We start from the raw sequence: 21,893 nt of genomic DNA, 5'->3' as shown, positions 1-21,893 counted from the left end.
TCTGTCTTCCAAGAGGTCATGCTAAAAGGTGTAAAAGGTGTAAAATTTTGTCAAATCCAATTCTCATCGAACTTTGACCAAAAAAAAAAAAAAAGTTCTCATTGAACCACTTAGATCTTAAGGTGCTTTTTAAAAGGAATTTGAGTATCTCATGGGTGGCCCTCTCTCATGACACATACAGAGATTCAATTATCATGACCAACTTATTCTATATGTATTATGAAATTCTATCCGTTGATTAAAAAGCTTCACAATTGATGATGTACTAAATATTAATCTCAGAACTTTTTTTTTTTTGTCAGTCCTACTCTAATCCTACTCTACACTCACTCGCAGACTTATGCCCTGCCTCTTGCAGGGCGTGGGAGTCGCAACCCACTCGCGAAACTTACGCGTCCCTACCCCCATCCCCCCCCTGAGGAGGTGGGGATTTGAACCCCTCACCTCCCCCTTCCATGTTGGAAGGGTGGCCACTGGGGCGAACCCCCAGTGGTTATCTCAAAACTTGAAATCCTAGTAAGTGGTCGTATTTGATGATTGATAGTCTCACCCAGAGAGAATTTTTGTGCTTTATAACTCAAGGACACGACACAAAAACTCGGCTACCTTATAGGCCCATGAAATATCCATTATGCCCTATGAACCATTAGATTTAGGCTTTTTGCACAGGCCCTAATCTAGAACAGTTTGAACACATTTAGTGAGATTTAAACAGGCAGCTTCTAATCTTTGAACTGAGAATCTTCAACGTCCCAACTAATTAAGCCAATATTGGGGATTACTCTAATAGTTGTTCTTTAGCATCGAACTCTCGGGGCATTTAGTACGGTGATCCAAGTAATTCTTTCTGGAAGCTAATGTGATGATGAGAATTTAAATATCATCATTTGATTTGACAACACCTGATTTACGGTAAATTTGACTAGAAAGGCCATCGCAAGGAAATTGCATCTCGATTCTTTGAATATTTGAATAGATCGTGAATGGATGACGTGGTGTGATGGTGCGTGAGAAACCTAGTTCACTCATTCGACGATGACGTCATAAAAGCGTCAAGAGCTTATCGCCCACTAGCGCACGCGCCCACAGCCCCAATGGAAACACGGGGTAGGAGAAAAGTTGATCTGAAGAATTTGCAGTGGTCGTGCACGTAAGAAAAGGTTTCAATTTCCAGAAAACAAGATTGGATTGCTTTGTGCATTTTGTGGGGCCAAAATGTGTATCCCTGGATTGTCCCGTGATTTATGACAAGGAAATGTGATGATGAAATATATTATTTTTGCCATGTTAGTTCACCTAACATTGTACATCTAGGTCTCCAATTCAAATTCTCAATTTTTTTAATAATATGAGTGAGAGACACTATAAATTGAACAGGGCACATTGCTTTTAATTATGAAATGTTTGATTGAACTAAAAACAAGTCAAATTATTATTTTTTATTCATAAGTGAAAACAAAATAATAAACGTGTCTAAATAGTACTCTGCTAAGCTCAACCTAAGATTTCCACGCATTGTTTGCTCAGTTTCATTCAGGCATTTCTCACGCTTGTTAGCCAATACGACTGGACTCACGCATAGGCTTTGATAACAGATGAACGCTACAAAAATTCTCATATCAATACTTATGGTCCCATCTTATGAATCCTCACCATTGGACCTGCCCTATGATTGGTTAGCAGAAGTCAAGAAAAAACTTTTTATTGTCGATTCTTCTATTGCATGTTTTCCCACTTGCGGGTGGCCACGAAAGAGGATTCGTATAAATTCCGCCATGATGAAGAAAATGCATTGAAAGGGCCAATGATTACCAAGTCAAGGTCGGCATCCTATGATTAAAAAATTTCACGAATTGGAAGACTCTAGAGTGTCTCGAGAAGACTAATGTGATTAGTCAATAAAAAAAGACTCGCACCTAGACTAATTTGATTTGCGGATTTTAAAAATAATGTCAAATCATTACTTACCGTCCAAATCTCACGTCGGCCCATGACAGAACAAATATCAACTGGCTGACGATATATAGCAATCAGGGAGGAACAGAAGGGGAAGTCGCACAAAGCCAGCTTCTTCTTCTTTACATGTTTAACGTGGGATGGGTCGGCTGACGATCGAATAGGACAGGATGGCGGTGCGTCAGTCCGTTTTCTGCATGAGGTTTGACGTGGGATTTTTTGTCTAGCGATCGGCCTACCTTACGAGACTCATAACCAAGGCTAGGGTTATTAAATAATATGTAGGTAATCAGCGTCAGACGTGGTCACCAAAGTTGTTTTGGACAGGAATGCTATAATTTAAATACGAAATTTGCTGCATTCTAGAGCCGCTCCACCTTTCCGCCAAACTACTCCAAGCATGTCATATTAATTATTCATCAATTTTCATAGACAAAACTTTATATGTCTACATTATTAGACTTGAGATTTCACCATAAGCCATGACTTCATCTGGTGTGAAAACAAAGAAAGCAAAGAATTAGGGAGTTGTTTGCATTTTGTTTTTTTATGTTGAATTTTCTTTTTCTTGTTTAGACAAGCTATTAATTATTGGTTTTCACTTTGCAAATTTATGATGATTTAGGTCAAGTACATTGAACTTGATGAGCTTGTCAAAAGAACATACTTAGACACGAGATGAGAGGTGAGGTCTAGGTGTGCACTTTGGTGCACCTCAGGATCACGTAGCTTGATACCAAGATAAGAATAATGCAGAAGAGAAAATTGTATATATTTATGTACATTTAAATGTATCATAATAAGCAGCTATTATATGTCTTATTTGATGACTATATAAGATACCATATCCAACAATTGGAGTTTGCCCCAATGATTGGAGTGGTGGAGAGTTCAAATCCCCACCTTCTCGGAAGAGGAAGACAATTTAGTTTTAGGTATGGGTTTCGACTCCCACGCCCTGTAAGGAGGTAAGGCAAAAATTTTGAAAGTGAATATTAGAGTAGGAGTAAAGTAGGACCGACCAAAAAAAAAAAAAAAAAGATACCATATCAATTGAGGAGCATAATAGAAAATATGAAGAGTCTTCTATTAGATGCAACATCTCAAGAGGTATGAAAGATCAAGGAAAAGATACTAAATGTTTCCGAGGTTCGAGAACTCAACTTGAGTTTAGATAAACGATCCAAAAAAAAAAAAAGAGCATAGGTCGATTGATAAAGTGGTTCGATGTGCTGTAGAGAGAACCAACTAATGTTGACATGGCTACTTAGGCTCTGTTTTGAACGTTTTTATTTTTCTAAATTTCTATTCTTTTGTTTAACAAAATATATAAAAAAAAAAAAAGAAGTAGAAATCCGTTTGATAATGTCAGCTAATTTGGCCAAGGAATATATTTAAAACACAAATAAAAGTAGAAAAAAGTTGTTTTTTGTTCCTCGAACAATTTATTGAATCAGTCATTTTCTTCTTTTTCTTTTTCTTCTTCTTCCTCTTCTAATTGGTCGCTGCTATTGGTTGTCGTCCACCTTCACCACCCACTGCTAGATAGAGGAGGAAGAAGATGAGAGGAAAAAAAGAAAAAAAAAAAGAAAAATCTAAAAAATTATTAAAAAATTAAAAGAAATTATACGCCACAAAAAAATTTGTGGGTCGTATCAAACGCATTCATGTTCTTTTTTTCTATTTTGGGAACATAATTTTATATAATTGCCAAACACATTCTTCTATTAAAAAACTATTCTAGGGAATAAAAATAAAAATAAAATATTTCTAAAAAGAAATTATTCCCTGGAACATAAATGTTACCAAATGTACATGTACTGTGACCTACCCCTCAATAAGGAGGAAAATAGGTTTAGGGGTATTCTCTAAAAAGCGGGCCTATGGCCTTCAATTAGGCATGGGCTCTTCTAAGCTTATACCTCACGTGACGTTAGGGTATTCAAATTGATGTTGTAAGAATTTTCTAATAAGGAGTTGACACTAGCTTATAGGAGTCGGTTAGAAATAAAGTGAAGTATGAGAGTGTACTTTACTTCCTACACAAATAAAGAATTTAGGATTAGGAACTTGATTATACTAATTAAACAATCCATGTCCTTTCGATACATAATCTTATTCATTTCGAAAAGAGTTTTGTCAGATAGTTTAGATTGATTTTAAACCTATCAATTATTGTGTAATGTGATTATACGAGTGCGCAATCATTAAAATAATAATCAATAACCAAGGAAATGTTAGGTTGCTTGAGAGAGCAAGAATCTAATGTTACCAAATAAGGAGCATGCCATTTACAACTAAGCTAAAGGGAGGCCATGATTGTCTTATTGAATGTGCGCAATCAAGAGCATTTGTTTTTGAAAACAAACAAAACCCTATGATAAAGCCCTAAGAACTTGTTTAATTTTTTAGTATGATTTTTATTGATATTTTTTTGCACAATTTAAGAGAAAATTGCCCAAACAAAAATATTTTGAGCTTTTTCCAAGGAATTTTAATTTTTTTTGAATATTTTAAATTTTTTTGGATTTTTATGATTTTTATTTGATTTTTATTTATTACTTATATTTAACAAATTTTATGATTTATTATTATTAATTTTATTTTTATGTTTGTCCCTTCGTTGCAAAGTTGTTTCAAGGGTGACCACTGTTTTGGTCTTCCCTTCGTTTCTCGGCACCCTTCCACTCGTGATGACTTGTGTCTCATCTAGAGTGCAAGTTTTGTTGGAGCCGAGCTTCTTTTGCTGTATAGCCGTGTTTGGTTGAAAGTCAATATACTTCTTACCTTACCCAAAAAAAAAAATCTAACCGAGTTAAAAGACCTAGCACGACTAAGCTGACCCGAATCTTATCATTTTAGGTTGGACCCAAATTCAGACCAACCTTAAGGTCTAGGAAAATTGTCCAAAATTCCTAAACCTATTGAATCTTTGTTGATTTAATCATAAACCTTTCAATTTTGACAATTAAGTCTTAAATCTTTTTATTTTTTGCCAATTGAGTCCATCCGACAAATTTTAGCCGGAAATTATTAATGTGAATAGCCGGAACTAACGTGGCACTTTTTAAATAATATTTTGAATTTTTTTATATTTTTTTGAGTTTTTGGATCTAGGGTTGGCAAGGGTTCCTAGCACTAGATCCAACCCTAGATCCAAAAACTCATAAAAAAAGCCAAAAAAGTAAAAATAAAACAAAAATCAAAATATTATTTAAAATGGGCCACGTCAGTGCCAACTGTCCACGTTCAAAATTGATTAGATTGACTCAATTGAGAATAAGTAAAAATATTTAGGATTAAATTAATAAAATTAAAAGGTTTAGAACCAAACTGGTAAAAGTGCAATATGTTTAAAACTTTTTGAACAATTTTCCCTTAAGGTCTATTATGAATTAACCAATTTGGCCCAAGAAGTTTTTAGTCCATTGGCGGTGAAGAATAAAGGAAGAAAAAGAAAAGGGGGCCGGGTAGGCCTAGCCCTAGCCCGACCCCACTTCGCTTTTCCTTTTCTAAAAACATATGAATAATAATAAAAATATTATTAATATTTTTTAATTAATACTAGCAGTGCAAATGTTTCTAATGTCTATATGTGATGCATTTTTAATGAAAATTAGTTTTTTTATGAGTTAGAAATTAATCCCTAATTTTCTATGCGATTAAGCCCTAAATAAATAAGCAAAATTTAGGTGCTAATATTTACATGGCTATTGTGTGTTGTCATGGCTATTGTACAAACTACGCAACAAAAGGCTATCATGTCGATGGGAGTTTATCATCATTGTAGGAGATTTCCATCTCAATGGGAGGCTATCTATGGGCGAGGCAACAGTACGTGTTGTGCAAGCTACATGAGCCTGTAGTTGCGCAAGAGGTTGCCGTTGCAACAAGAGGCTAACATGGTTATTGTGCAAGCTACATGACAATAGAGCAAGCTGATGTGGCCACTGATGCCACTATTGGGGGAGACAGACAATGTTGAGGACCAACATCGAGAGGGATATTTGCAGGTAAAAAAAAAAAAATGACACAAGATGAGTGGTGTGCACCTGATGCATCCTAGTATTTATATAAAGAGCATATAAACCCATTGTCAAGTCATGTGCGACATTTTCAATAACCCTTCTCTTTTGTAAATCGAATTAGGATTGGTATGTGGAATTTGAATAATGGGTTGGATGCACACGCAAAGGAGGCTAAACTTGGCTTTGATACTATGTTATAAAGTCTAGAAAACTTAAGCTAATAGGTAGAAAGTGATCATGTATATATAAGAAGCAAACAAATCACAGTGTCAAGCGATGTGAGATATTTTAATATATTCAATCAAACCAATGCATCATGGTGGACATATGAAAGAAAAAACCTTAAAACTAGATCTCGAGTGTCAAGCCCTTCAACTTGCAAGTCTCTGGTTCTTTACTCAAGATAAGACATAAGAAGTAATACATGTAATACAGGCACACCTTCTTTAAGCAATTATGAATGCACTTGTGACATTCATATTTCAACTTCACTATAAAGTACATATATCTATAAAGTACTCATTAATAAGTTCTTTACTGTTCATCTAGGTGATTTTTTCTTTAGCGAAATGATGACATTGATGAATGCATTATTTTCCTTGGACATGCGATCAGCAAGTAGAGCATCGTACCTCTTGAAGACCTCATCAATGATCTCTTCACCAAAGTGATCAACAAGCAAGAGCTTGGCCACAACTCTCATGGACCTAGCCGAATTGTATCCCCCATCACTCAAGACAATATCAAAGTTAATCGGTGTCAAATATACTCCAATTCACTTCGCACACTTCCAAGCAATCAATTGAGAATGACCATTGCTTTTGAACCTCCCATCGTAGTTCTTTTAATGAGGTTGTGTACTAAGGGATGTTGAAGGAGTCCAATTTCTGTTCTTCTACGGGTCCCCAAATTAGTGCAGATGAAGAATTTTAGATTTTCCAACCAAAAGAAGTAACAATTGCAAAAACATTAGTCGTTACTATAATATCTTAACAAAATTCCTAGTTACTTGTCTATATTGCACACTGAGACATATGTTGTTTCTTATCATGTAAATATCGATTCCATTTTATTCAAGCCTACACTAGCCTAAGAGGGAACAAGATCACGCTCGAAGTACCTCATAGTTTTATCTCTTATACTTTGATTTTTGAGGGAAATTTGCAAAAATGTCCTAAACCTATTTCATTTGTGCCAATTCAATCCTAAATCTTTTAATTTTACCAATTTAGACCTAAACAATTAATTAATTGCTAATTTAGTAATAAATTTTTCAATTGTGTCAATTTAATCATGAATCTTTCCGAAAATTTATCCATTTAGTCATTTCAACTACTTTAAATAGAAATTGATGACATGGCAATGTAGTCAATACCGAATATCCTAATATCAACAATGTTTTTTTTTTTTTTAATTTTCTGAATATTTCTTTTCTTTTCCTTTTCCTTTCCTTTCCTTTTCCCCCCTTTTTTCCCTCCGTCAGCCTCAATGAAGGGCAACCCTCACTTGGTTGAAGGTCCCCCTAGCTATCCTTGGGTGAGGATCACCTCGACAAGGACTGATGATGGCAACCCTTCCCCAAGGCCGTTGAAGGGGAACCCTTGCTAGCAAGGGCTGTGTTGCTTGAGGCCTATGAGGGTGACCATCACCTAAGGCTAGCAACCTCCATTGACCATCACTAAGGCCTGACGATGACCAGTAGAGGGAAAAAAAGGAAAAAAAAAAACAATTATACAAATTGCTTATGTCAGTATCATCCATGTCACTCGGCATGGTTGATATTTACTAGATTGCTACATATAATTAGCTGAAAGGACTAAATTAACAAACATGCAAAATGTTTAGGATTAAATTGCCACAATTGAAAGATTTTTAGTATTAAATTAACTAAATTGATTGGTATAGGGTTGGATTAGTGTAAGTGCAATAGGCTTATGAACTTTTTTTTTTCGTAATTTTCTCTTGATTTTCCTGAATACACTCCTAAGGAAGACGCTATAAATTGAACTGGTAATCTGCCACATTGGGTCAATTAGTAGCAACAATCATAGGCCATTTGTTTGCATTTATCTTAATTAGGCATAACCCGACATTGGTTTAAACTAAAAAATGTTTAATTGAACTTAGAAACAAGTCGAATTATTTTCTCCTTCACAAATGAAAACAAAATTATAAACGTATCTAAAGAGTACTTTACTAATCTAAACCCGGGTTTCCATGTATTATTTCCTCAGCTTCTTTCAGGGGGTCCTCGCGCTTGGTAGCCAATAAGAAAAGACTCACGCATACTCTCATAACACATGAACCCTACAAAAAAAATGATCAACTTAATATTTATTGTCCAATCATTTAAAAATTTTAGATTATTTATTTTTTATAAAATAAACAGAGTAGAAATTGTGAAAAACACTTAAAGAAATTGTGAAAATCACTTAAAGTTTCTATTTAAAAAAAGAAAAAGGTACACATAGATCCGTGAAATCACAGCACAAAAAAGTTTGATTGCTGGTGCATTCTGTGCTTTGTAGGGCCTAAACTGTGCGTCCCACGCAGACCATCACGTTATATGGCTGTTAAAACAAATGCCGAAATTGTTACTTGGCGTGTACGATGAAGCCCCCTGTCACTCTCGCATGGCCGACATGCTTTTGGCTAATTAATTAGGAAGGTTTGTCACGCAAATCTATGGTGGGCGTCAGTGTATCTTCTTGGGTTTTATGGTTTCACATGGGCTTGTTGGCTAGTGATCGGCCTCTATGCTTTGAGAGCAGACCGAAGGTCTTTGTTTAGGAATATCGAATGACTTTTATGGATGTCACGAGTGTCAAGGTCTATGTTTCATACATTCATTGAATTTTACATATGTAACGTGCTAAAGTGAACATTTGAGTAAATGGTCATATTTAATGTATATTTACGATGTTGGGCGTGACCATAAGATTACTTTGAGTGGAAATATTATGATGTGAATGTGAGATATACTAGTATGTAATATAATTATTTAAATGTAAGGGTTATTATCGATTAAAATCCCACGTTGAGTCGATGCATAGGAATCGCACAATGGAAGGATCCAGGCCCAAAATGATGCAAATTCAACTAGACCATGCGAACACCAACCAAAAAAAAAACAAAGAACTAGACCATGCGAACTGAAGTGCATCTAGGACCGTACACCTGTCACTAGCGATCGTGGGGCCCGTTTCACTCCTATCGGTAGGGGTGTAAACGGGTCGGGTCGGGTCGGGTCTCGATGTTACCCAACCCGACCCGAAACATACGGGTCACATACTGTGACCCGACCCGACCCGACCCGACCCGAAACACATTAAACTTGCATAGGAAAATCGGGTCGGGTCGGGTTTCCGGGTCTTTTTTTTTTTGGTGAGACCCGACCCGAACACAGACAGAATGATATCTTGGATCACATCTTGTTCTTCTAAAAGATGAGCTTCATAGTAGGACTATGCCAGTTTACCATTTGATTGGCCTCACAAGGTTTGACTTGATGTCCCCGAGACTTCCCTGCAGAAAAAGGAAAAAGAAAAAGAGATGATGATATGAGAAACTAAAGGCAAAATCATACTCTTTAGTACAATCATCTTTAGTGTATGCAGAAATCTTCAGTTCACAATAGATAACAGGTCTCTCTTATCATCACCTCAAAAAGTTTCTTATGGTCACATAATCTGTCTAAAAGAAGCAAATTATTTGAACAGTTTAACAAATCTAATACATCACAAGGAAACCCAAATCCACGAACTAGCTTAGCAGCATATACCGCATGTTTTGAATTGCATTCGTTGGCTTTAAATAGTTATTGCCAAAATCTGATACATAAAACATGAAGCAGTGAATTGAAAAGCTAAGTGAGCACTTGTATATTTGTAAGCTGATATAACTAAAAGGATGCTGATCTTGTCAGGTTTTATCCCCGCATTGTGTAAGTTTGACTGCATACAAAGGAGGGCATCATCTCCCGCCCGTGAATAATGAACCCCGAAATCAAGCCATTCCATGAAACTATATCATGTGCAGGCATAATGTTAAAGACTTTTTTAGCAGCATCCATATTCCAACACTTTGAGTACATACCGATCAATGCATTTGCTACCTCTAAATCTGAAAATAATCCAAATTTAAGAACATGGCAGTGAATTTGCTCACCCATCCTATCAGACCCTAAAGTTCCACAAACACCAAGTATTGAAATTGATGCAATTTCATCAAGAACTGTGCTCCCTTCTACTTTACAACGGCAAAAGAGTGATATTGCCTCATCCGGCAGCCCATTACATGCATACCCACATATCATAGAAGTACAAATAATAGACCTATGCCACTCAAAAGGCCATCGTTTGAACATTTTTCCAGCAGCCGCCATCCTCCCACAATGAGTGCACATATCAAGCAAAGCTGCTTCCACACAAGCATTGGCCGGGGAGACCAAACTTGATAATAAACCCTTGCAACTGCTCACTAAGTTTCCCTTCCCGAGCAACCCACAGGCCTTAGCAACAAGTAGTTAGTTAAGGTGTAGTCAGATCCAACTCCAATCCCTCCTCCACCATACTAATAAATAAATCTAGCACTTCCAAAGCTTTGCCATTTTCACAAAGTCCTGCCAAAAGGGCATTGTGTGAAACACAATTCTTCTCTCGGCATTATATGAAAAATCTCCATAGCCAGATCAATCAACCCAAACTCTGCATATGCTCTGATCATCTCTGTCCAAGTGATAACATCCCTCGTGGCCATCTTCTCAAACAAGGCCTCCACATCGACTCTAAAACCAATTCTAATGGCATGAGAATTTATTTTCCTCTAATTAAACTACTAGTGTCAGTACAGGCAGTCAAAAGCACAGAAATGGTCATATGATCGACTCTAAAACCATCCCGAAACTACAAGTATTCCAGAAGCACAATCTTCCCTCTCCCCGTCACCCCCGAACCTTTTCGCCGAAGCCTATCCACAGAATTCCCCATTCACACTCCAACCAACCATTCATTTTAACAAGATAAGCTCGAACAAGAAAGACCCATCAATCAATTTTAAAGAACTTTACCTCATGTTCATGATGTTGTTCAGAAAGCAAATACTGCTCAACTAGCTGCTTCAACTTAACTTTTAACCTGAACCCAAAGAATTTCATAGACAACTAAATGCATTAGACAAGCAATTTCCTTAATACAAGAATCTAAAAATTCAAGCGCACAGAAACACAATAGCCGGATCAAATCGCCCCGCAACGAAGAGCAACAGACAATCATCAACAATCGCCCGAGCGGAAAGCGGTGACTTTGCGAAACGCAAAATTCCCGATCTCCACGGCCAATGTTGAGCGCCATCGAGTAGAAATTCGGGACAGCATTTGATGAGCAGCAAGAGGGGGGAAGGCGCGTGGATCTGGAGGGGGGGCTCCTCACCTGCCGGGACTTGGAAACGAGGCGAGAAGCGAGCGCCATGATCGCCGAGCAAACCCTGTCCCCGAGCTGTCGACGATGGTTGGCCGCACGAGGCGGCAAGGGTTCCGGCGTCGGCGAGGCGGAGGCGAGGGGTGGCGACGGCGACGGCAAGGCGGAGGCGCGTCGATCGGAGGGCGGCAATGGACTCCACGAGAAGGCGCACTCGTCGGAGAAGAAGGCGGAGCCGACGAGGTTGTGTTCGACTGTTCGTGTTTTTGGGGCTAAAGCCTAAAGCGTTTGTGTTTTTGTGTTTTGGCGTGTTTGGACTTTAGAAAACTTGTTTCGGGTCGAACAATGTTCGAACCCTGACCCAACCCGAAACACATTCTGTTTGCTTGTTTTATATTTCTTACCCGAACACGACCCGAACACGAAACACGTTAATACATGTTTTGTGTTCGGGTCGTGTTCGGCCGGGTCGGGTCGGGTCGGGTCTTTTGACACCCCTACCTATCGGTCCAGAGAAATCAGGACGCATCCAGATACAGGAGTTACGTGATTTTCCAAATCTAACGGAGCAAATCACCAAGAAAAGGAAAAAGAAACAAAATGGAAAATTGCGAAATCCAACGGAGGTAATTTGATTGCTCATGCGAGGGGCGAGAGTACAGAATGAGTACGAGCCGTCCAATGCGTAACTTCATTTGGATACAATAAATACTTAGCCATGAACTAGGAGTGAGCATAGTTCAAGTGAGTAGTTTCCACCTTAAAATTAGGAACTGCCAACTATAAACCAATTCAAAAAAATTGGAATCAAAATCTATCTGTTAATCCAAGGATCCACTTAGGAACGGAACCATTGATCCGGTCTAGCTCTCGAGTGGGTCAATGAACCGATCTCCAATCTCTACAAAGCTTGTTTGGCCTTATATTTGGGTGAAATTGCAAGCTATCGATTCTGATTGAGGATTGAAAACTATAAGGCAAAACGAATAGATAATATTCATGAACTAAAAATTTAATTTCTTTGAAAGTTGTGGTGTGATCTTCTTAAAGTTTCTTGACCTCGAAAACTTTGGAGAATTAGACTCCGCGTTAGAAGTCCTAACTTCCATAAAAGTTAAAACATTAATAACTTGATTCATCTTTTTTCAACATCAAGCTAATTTAATCATGGAAATGGCCGAGGAGAGACTTAATTATGTTTTTAAAACGAACCGTTGGCTCTTATGGACATTTCCAATTGGATCTCTCATTCCTCTACGTTTGCTTATTTTGTTTTAGTTGAGAAATCAAGTAAATGAATTATTGGAATAAAAAAAAAAAAGGGGGGGGTTAATCCTATTACATACCCAAAAGATAAAATTAGTCAATAATGTCCAACAACTACAAATGTACATATATGTACATAGATATTTGATTGAAAAACTATAAAATAATTAAATAATTGAGATTAACTTTCTTTATTTAAAAAAAAATAGATATGTATTGGTTCAATTTGGATGAGTGGGTAGGTAGGTGGTTCTATGCCTAGAATCGGAAACTGGACAGTACTCATCGATTCTACTAAATTGGAATTGGGAACCGAATAGGCCCCATGGGAACCATCGGTTCTAGACCGGTCAAAGTAGTTTTCGTTTCATTTGCACATTCCTACGACAAACGTGATCCAAAGTGATTATTTTGAACAGGAATTCAGGCCCCACCTTCCCCGTGGACCATCCGATCAAGAAAACGGGTCCAACCTTAGTTTTGAATTATTTTATCCCCGAAGATTATGCAGTTTGAGCTTATCCTTGTTTTTTGGTTGAATTTTTTTCTTTTGTTAAAATTAAATTGTTTAAAAATATTTTCTTAAAATTGGTCAATCGTATAGTTTGAAATAATTAAATTAATAGGAATTTTCTTTTATTATCAACAACAATTCATATCTATATAATTACATAAATGATCAAATTTTCCATGAATTCATTCTTGTAAGTAATATGATCAATTATTTTCAAAATATATTTTCCAAACCATTTAATTTTCGCAAAACAAAATGAGTCTGAATTTGGATGTTTTTCCCTATCTATTTAGAGAAACATAATTCGGCTTTTGAAAAGATTTTATTTCCACTAAAATTCTAAAATTAAGCACATCACCTATTTTATTACAATAAAATTCGAGAATAAGAATCCGAGCCATTTTTTATGTTCATGTAAAATGTTTAATCTTCCAATGTGGCTGCCGAAAATGGGGGAAATATTGAACATTTCACGAATAACCAGAAATGCAAACATAACAATTTTTTAATGAATGAATTTTCCATTGATGCAAGCTTTGCGAAAGAAAATATATAAGAGATGTGCATAAACACTTCAACCTCTTTTTCCTTGTCCCGTCTTCGTAAGGAAAAGAACGTGGTTAAAGGCAAGGATTTTGTAAGATACAACTTACCAGCGATCGCTTAATTTTCACTAATCATATCGTTATTTTGTTATTACAAAAAGTTGTGATATGATTATGATCGATCCTCACTAAGAATTGATTAAGACGCGTGGATTGTGTCAATTTCAAATCAGGGAGATCGTGGGGTTGCGTCCGGATTTCTCTCGGCGAAATCACTGGCACATTCGCATGCGTTGTCATCTACGAAAAAACATGGTGTCGGTACTCCGAATCTGGCTCCAAAACGGTCCCCAGGTGTCCTTTGCCAAATCAATTTTTGATGTCAGCAGCTCTGCTTCGTTTGTCATGTTGTAGCCGGTGATGAAGACGAGAGAGAAAGAGAGTTTGTCCCAAAAAATAAAGAAAAATTATTGAGAGTGTCATGATATGATTGGAAAGCCGAGAGGTTTCCGACTCAAACATAGGAGAAAAATCGCTACTCGCATACAAATTGCTTTCTATCAGGATGTGCATAATTAGATGGTCTTGACATAATCGATTCACGGAACTTATAAAACATTAGATGGGTCTCGATGACTAATTCTTTACATTTGTGCTCGTAAATTATCACCCAACCGTGGGCACCTGCGCTGGATTAGGGTCTCTCCTTCATCATCGAGGTCGAAGATTCAAAATTCGTAGTTGTTAAAGAGTTGTAAATGGGGAGTCATGGTATTAGGTTCCTATGCTAGTCTCCCCGAGGTATAGAAGTCAGGCTCGATGGCACCACTGGGTGTGGTAGGTCAAGGCAGAGTCCTCGGTTATAAAAAATATATATAAAAATTTAAAAAAAAAAAAAAGACATGGTAGAGTTTAGTTTTAATTAACAATTTGTCGTGACATAATAATCGTGTCACAAACATGTGGTCTATGGTCACATCCATGACTTTATGTCCGGGTAAAGTAAAAAAGAGAACAAAAGAAAGAGCGCAAAAATGAACAAATTCAGCATAAATTCTTCTATGACTTGAATTTGATTGGCTTTTACTACCATTTTAATCTTTACATATCCTTTGCACATTTTTGGGAGAGCGTACGTATGGCTTGTCCCGTTTCTAGATATCATTCTGTATTTTTTTCTCAAGGACTTAGCTAATGATTCGATGCTCAATGCTCTATCGTCCGCCTTTCGACCACTAGAATTATCCAACAAACCTAACTCGATTATTCAAGCGGAAAGAGTTCGAGTGAGATTATCGTTCATTGCAGGGAGTGAAAATCGATTTGCGCGCGCTGTCGAAAGAGATGACGGCGAAGAACATGTAACAAGCCCCCAACGGTTCGACTTCAGATTTCGTGAACGAGCAGGTAAGATTGCTCTGCGGATCCACGCTCGAGCACAAAAAATGTGCGAGGCTTGGATCGAGTTATGAATTATAAGAAATCTGAATGCGGTTGGTGGTAAATGTACAGGGTTGAAGTACACGAAATTGAAATGACATAGGAGGAAATAAAAATGAAACGAGATGTGCAGGAAGGGCAAAGGAAAAGCACAAAGAAATGCCAAAGAAGAATGACACAAATTGGTCATGAAGTTTGATTCAGTATGCGACGTGATCTCTAAACTTTAATATATTTAATGCGATCTATGAACTATTGATAAATATTCAATATAGTTACTTTGTTTGATGTGGACTATTATATACCAAGTTAGATCTTTAAAAATGATAAATCAACATGTCCATCTTTTTATCCATCTACATTAGACAAGGAAGATAAAAATTAGGTAATATGTTCATTATTATTTGATGACATAGATTATTATATCCTTATTCAAAATAAACATCTTACGTAAATAATCCACCTGTACCTTTTGATTTAGTCCACCATTCAAATTTAATGGATTGGAATTTGGAAAACACATCAACGAATTTCATTAACTTGAATTAATGAAAACATAATATTAAATTTTTTTATATAATTTATGAATTAGATTAAACATTTATCGATAATTCATGGATCGTACTATATATTAGATTAAAATTCAAATATCATTCCTGTCATTTTTTTTTTCGAAATGCAAAAGATAAACCCTCGGTGGAGTGGGAGAATTTTGATGATGAAGCTTTCTGGCGAGTGCCTCCACTCGTGCCACAATCTCTTCACTTCCCGTATTTCTTGCTCGTAATTTTTTATAATTGCTCCTATTTCCAAGGGGACGAACGCCACCTTTCGTCAAACTGCTCCCTTCATCCTTTCCCACTCTCCATTGATATTGCTCCACCTCCTCTTATTGACTTTGTTTGGTCGAAAAAACAATTATGTCCGTGACTCAAAAGGATATACGAAAAATGCATAAAATTTTATGGTAAGCAAATCAAAACAGAGTAAGGACCAGATTACTACAAAACAAAGCCAAATTCAGAAAACACGAAGGATCAACAAAGCACCAGCAAGGTTAAGCACACACATTCCAAAAGAATGGATTTGTCAAATAAAATAATTTATGGCCAATATTATCATTAGTGATGAGGTCATGCGAGAAATTTGTTCTTCAATAACTACAGCATTGCCAATTGGTGGTGTGTGCCTAGGTTCGGCTTCATCTATATTATTGGCATATGGAGACAACTAAAATAGTTTGAATAAACACAAATCTAACCTTTGGAAGAGTAAATTTTCATAGTTTAGCGAGATGCCAAAGCTCCTACGATCATCCAGAGGACTTGTACACATGCAACATAACTTCAGGCTTTAATCAAAGCCTAATAAGCCCCAACTTGCAACAATTCAATTCCATTTCATTCAATAACTCTACTTAACCTACTCCGTGGTGCAATTTTGTTTTCCTTTGATTTATATATTTTTTAATTTAAAATCGCAATTTTTGTATGATACATAGATTAAATGTCACTCTTGTCAAGCGCTCAATTGCTAAGTCAAAGGCTAAATCAAGATTGAAACCAGTTGAATATAAGCACCAGCATTTATGTTTCTTGCATCTTAGAATGGGATGTTGAAAATATAGGTGCTAAAATCATGCACGTATTAAAAGGTTAAATGGTTTAGACTGGACTCCCTATCTCATAAATGAACTCGTCTTAAAACGTGGTGAAAATGGGTGCCAACGAACTTTAAGCAATTTGGTGGGGAGAAATTACATGCTTATTAAGATCATGAAATATGGCGTTTCGACTTAAAGAGATGCATGTACACACGAAATAAGCATGAAAGATGCATTATCTAGATTATAATACCATGTTAGAAATTGAAAAATTTATTCGAAAAACTTGTAAACCATTAGATGGAGGGAGACCGTACATCCACCGAAACCCTATAAAATAATCGTCGATCAAAGAATTTTTTTTTTAATCAATAAATCAAGTCTTCAACCAATGATTTACAATATTTACATAATTGGATAATTACTCGCCCCCTAATATGCAAATTGCCTCGTGATTTAGGCCTATCTCATTGTCAAAGTCAATGTTTGGTGGTCAATTATTTTCTGCATGTAAGCTTTGGAGCATTTTGGCAACAATTGTGGTAGCCTGGTAACTGAGGGGTGCATGATAACCAAAATTTCTATTCTGTATCTATTTCGGAATAGAAACCTGTTTGATAAACCTACTCAGTTTTTCTATTCCAGAAATTGATTTGGAAGAAAAATCATAAGTAGAAATTTTCTACTTCTGATTTCTGGAAGAGAAATCAGAAACAATTTCTCCAACTAAACCCTAATTTCGGTGAGTCATCCCTCATCTCCTATACGTCTTTGCCTCCTCCTCCTCCGCCTCTCTCATTTTATTAAAAATAAAAATAAAAATATTCATTTTATTCATTTAAAAATTAAAATAAATTTATTAAAAATAAATAAATTATTTTTATTTATCTTTTATTTTTAGTTTATTAAAAATAAATTTATTAAATTTATTAAAAATAATTTATTTATGATAAATAAAAATTTATTTGCCTTGAGTGTTTTGCCAAATAAATTTATTTTAATTTTTAATTTTTATTCATTTTAAAATAAATTTATTCGTAAAATAAAATAAAATAGAATAAATAAAATAAATTTATTTTTAAGGATATTTTTATTTTAAAATAAAATAATATTTTTATTTTATTTTTTATGATTTATTTTATTTTATTCTTTATTTTTTTTGTTACTAAATCATTTTTATTTTTATTTTTTATATTAAAAGGTCGTCGTCGTCCGCCACCGCCGTCCGAAAGGAAGAAATTTTGACGTTATCAAACGAATTTCTATTTTTAGAAAGATAAATTTTGTGTCGTTATCAAACTAAGTTATTTTGCTTAAACTCTTCTAGAAATGAAATAGAAAAATCTATTTCGTTCCCGAGTTGATTTGGTTCAATGAAATTACCAAAAAAGTAATAAATCAATCGTACAACAGTTCTTTTATCATGAATTCCATTTCTTTCGGACTCCCCGTTTTCCTCTCAGCCTGGCGTGAGTATCTTCTCTATCCCTCTGGTGATAGTTGCCCTCCTTGAAACCCTAGAATCCCAATCTATATCTCCACAATCAATCCAATGGCCGCAGGAAGTCACTTTCCGCTAGATTAATACTCTGATGGTCTTCCCTTTATCTTTTCTTCAACCATTTTGTTAAATATGACTCGAGTTTGAATTGGGAAACCGAATTTGTCAATAAAGAAAATATAAGAGGTTCTTCAACTTACCTGCGTGAGACGTCACTGAAGAGAGAATCAGGCCGTGGGCCCAAGTGGGCACACATATAAGAAGCGAATTTCCTCATGTAGTTTGCACGTGAAGAGGAAGTTGGTGGGGCCCAAGGTCGTGCACACACACACTCCACGTTGATGACCGAATTCCACTGCACCTTGGCCTGAAATCTTCTACTTGTGTAAGAATCCAAACGTGGTGGTGGGCCTAGGTCAAACTTTGACCTAGGCACACATATAAAAATTGATATAATTTCCTTCTTTGGGTTTTTGGCGTGAGCGGCAAAAAGAAACCCTATGTAGAAGAAGTGAGCGTGAAGCCGCACGTCCGCCGAGCAAGATTCCGCACGAAGCTTTGAAAAATATATAGTGTATTGTTTTGAGGTTGAACACACGGTAATTTTGTGTTGTGAGTTGGGTTTGGGGTTAAATTGGGGTTTGAGAAATACCGAGAGAGTGTTTGAGTGACTTGAATATGTAATCTCCTTGTATTGCTTGATTTATAATGAAATTCGATGCTGCTCTCCCCATAGATGTAGGTATTTACGACTGAATCACGTAAATTTGGTGTCTGATTTATTTTCTTTTTTTCTGTCTATATTTTGTTCGATCGCTCGCCCTTAATCACAACACATTTGACCAAACCCACTCGACAATTTCGCCTCTGCATCTTGACTATCCCCCTTCTCTCGATTGGAAACCAGAGCAGAACAATGGGGCGATTTGAAGCCGAGCCATGATCTAAAATAAACCTAGGTGCAATTGCTATAAGATCCTTCCCCCTCATTTTGCTGGCAATCGATCCCTGGTTTGGTATCAAAACCCTAGCGCATCAACCGTCCATACCAAAAAAAAAAAAAAAACCTAGAATCTAGTGGCTTCAGTGATCGCATCTTAACAACCTTAGAGCTCCCTTCACTCCACTATCCCATCCTCTATATATATTTTTTTTTTTCAGAAACCCAAACCCTCAGCAACATCCAAGCACAAAATTGAAACAAGTCTGGGATGGAGAAAACCCAAGAGAATCAACTCAGGTTGGCGGCATTGTGCAGAAGCATGGGTGATCTCTGGTCTGAAGATAGAGTGACGGGGCTAGAAGCGAACATCCCTAACAAAGAAAAACATGAAAGTGAACTAACCCTCTATGGGAAATTTTTCTAAACCAAATGTCAATTTCCAAGCATTTATAAGTACAATAAGGAAAGCATGGAAGGTAGAATATGTGAAATGTGAAGTTATAGAACCTAGATTTTTCTCCTTTATATTTGACTCAGTGGAGGAAAAAAGAAGAGTCGTAGAAACTGGACCACAGTCATTTACAAGCAACCTCCTTGTTCTATTGAAAGGAAATCTAGACATTCTAGAGCACCACCATGAATTCACACATAATGCATTTTGGGTGCATATCTTGGGGCTGCCTCAAGCTCGAATTAACGAAGATTCTATTCAAAATATTGCCTCAAAACTTGGCAAGGTAAAGGAAGTGAAACTGGAAGTGAGGAATAATAGTTCACGCAAGATTAGCAAGGTGAAAGTGAGCTTGGATCTATCATGCCCCCTAAAAACAAGAATTGTTGTTAATATGGGAGGGAACAAATGGTGGTTAGACTTTAAATATGAAAGATTACCACACTTTTGTTACTCTTGCAGACAAATTGGACACTATCCTAACTTCTGTCCAATAATACCTTATGGGGAGATAGGTCTAGCCCAAGATAAACTAGGAAGATATGGTTCTTAGCTGAAAGCAGAAGTGAGAGATTTTAGCCCAGTCTAGAAGACCTTTTATGGTAAAATTGAACAACAACCTGAGTAGGAGGAAGTAGTGCCTGATACCCCTATTTCACTTGAAGATGAAACTTGAAGGAGGGTATATCTAGAGTCGACTACTTTGGCTTTGATTATTTCCAATGTTCCAGAAAAGGAACTTGGGGAAGATGTAAGGATGGTTGAATATACATCTTCAAATGGAGGGAAAAGAGTATAGCAAACTCATATCATGCTTCTCCCCTTGTCTGAACAAGATGAGGGGGCTAGAATGTTGAAGAAAAACAAGAATTGACATAAAACACTAGTAGCAAAAAGACATAAGCGCATTAACCCTTATGAGAAAAGAACTCCACAGAGTATACATGAAGATTTTAAGCTTGAACTATCAAGGTTTGGGCACACCCTTGACAGTCTAGCTCATAGAGCTTTAGTGACTTGGGAGAGGCTCAACTTGGTGTTCTTGGTGGTCCTTATGAAAACCAAGAATAAAGAAAGAATGGTTGATTGAGTAAGAAAGAGCCTACGATTGTACTACTTTACCATTATCAATCCTATCGGAATTGCTTGGGAGAGGGGGCTAATTCTCATGTGGGATGAAGAAGTAAAAGTGGAAGTACAAGGGAGTTCGGGGGAAATTATTGATGTTCCTTGTAAAGTCCTTAATAGTGGAAACCTAATGAGGATATCATTTCTACATGCCTCCACCTCTTTTTAGGATAAACTTTGTTTATGGCAAACTTTGAGTTTAATTAATTCTTCCACAAATCTTTATTGGCTCTGCATTGGAGATTTTAATGAAGTTCTTTATCAATGGGAAATAGTTGGAAGATTAAAGGCAAATAGATATAGAGTGGTGGCCTTTCGAGACTTTTTGGACTCATGTCCATTAATGGATATGAAAAGTAAAAGGCAGATAGATATAGAGTGGTGGCCTTTCGAGACTTTTTGGACTCATGTCCATTAATGGATATGAAAAGTAAGGGCTGTAAATATACGTGGATAAATAATTGAGCGAGAGATGAGTTAGTAAAGAAGCGACTAGATAGGGCTTTCTGTAACCTTGCATGGAGAGTACAATTTCCGAACGTGGAGGTATTTGCATTACTTGCAATAGGCTTGCATCATTGTCCCTTCTTCTCTCATGGGAACCAAATACAATGTAAAGGAAAAAGGAGTTCAGGTTCGAGACGTATTGGCTAGAAGACAACAAATGCAATGAAGTGATCCAAAATGCCTGAGGTAAAAATAACACCAACCTACTAAATATTGCAGGAAAATTGAGGAGGGTGGCAGGCAAACTAGGAAAATGGAGTAGGAAAATGTTCCAAAATGCATCCCAACATATTAAGTCACGCAGAAATAGACTAATGGAGTTGCTTAATAATGAAGATGGTGAATTAGACAAAGAAGATTACATAAATATTGTTGAGCAAATTGAAGGTTTGTGGAGACAAGAAGAGATGTACAAGTGTATGCGATCTAGAATCAAGTGGATGAAATTGGGTGACCAAAATACAAAATTCTTTCATGCCATGATGGTTCAAAGAAGACTAAGAAATAAAAAATATCAATGTTACAGGTTGACGACAACACATGGAGCTAAGATCCCTCAATCCTCAGGCAACATATTAGAGGATTCTACCAATC

At 36.6% G+C, this 21,893-nt stretch overlaps 1 long non-coding RNA gene across 1 annotated transcript; it reads right to left on the bottom strand.

Moving 5' to 3' along the window:
* Positions 1-9,383: 9,383 nt before the first annotated feature.
* Positions 9,384-11,762, bottom strand: LOC108957093. Its single transcript, XR_005546842.1, has 3 exons — positions 11,414-11,762; positions 11,053-11,119; positions 9,384-9,509 (listed from the first exon to the last, which is right to left on the bottom strand). It is a non-coding gene; the product is annotated as an uncharacterized LOC108957093 (long non-coding RNA).
* Positions 11,763-21,893: the final 10,131 nt, after the last annotated feature.

Source organism: Eucalyptus grandis, chromosome 1 (genome assembly GCF_016545825.1).
Source record: "Eucalyptus grandis isolate ANBG69807.140 chromosome 1, ASM1654582v1, whole genome shotgun sequence".
In the NCBI taxonomy this organism is placed as follows: Eukaryota; Viridiplantae; Streptophyta; class Magnoliopsida; order Myrtales; family Myrtaceae; genus Eucalyptus; species Eucalyptus grandis.
This window is presented reverse-complemented; position numbering and strand designations above follow the sequence as displayed.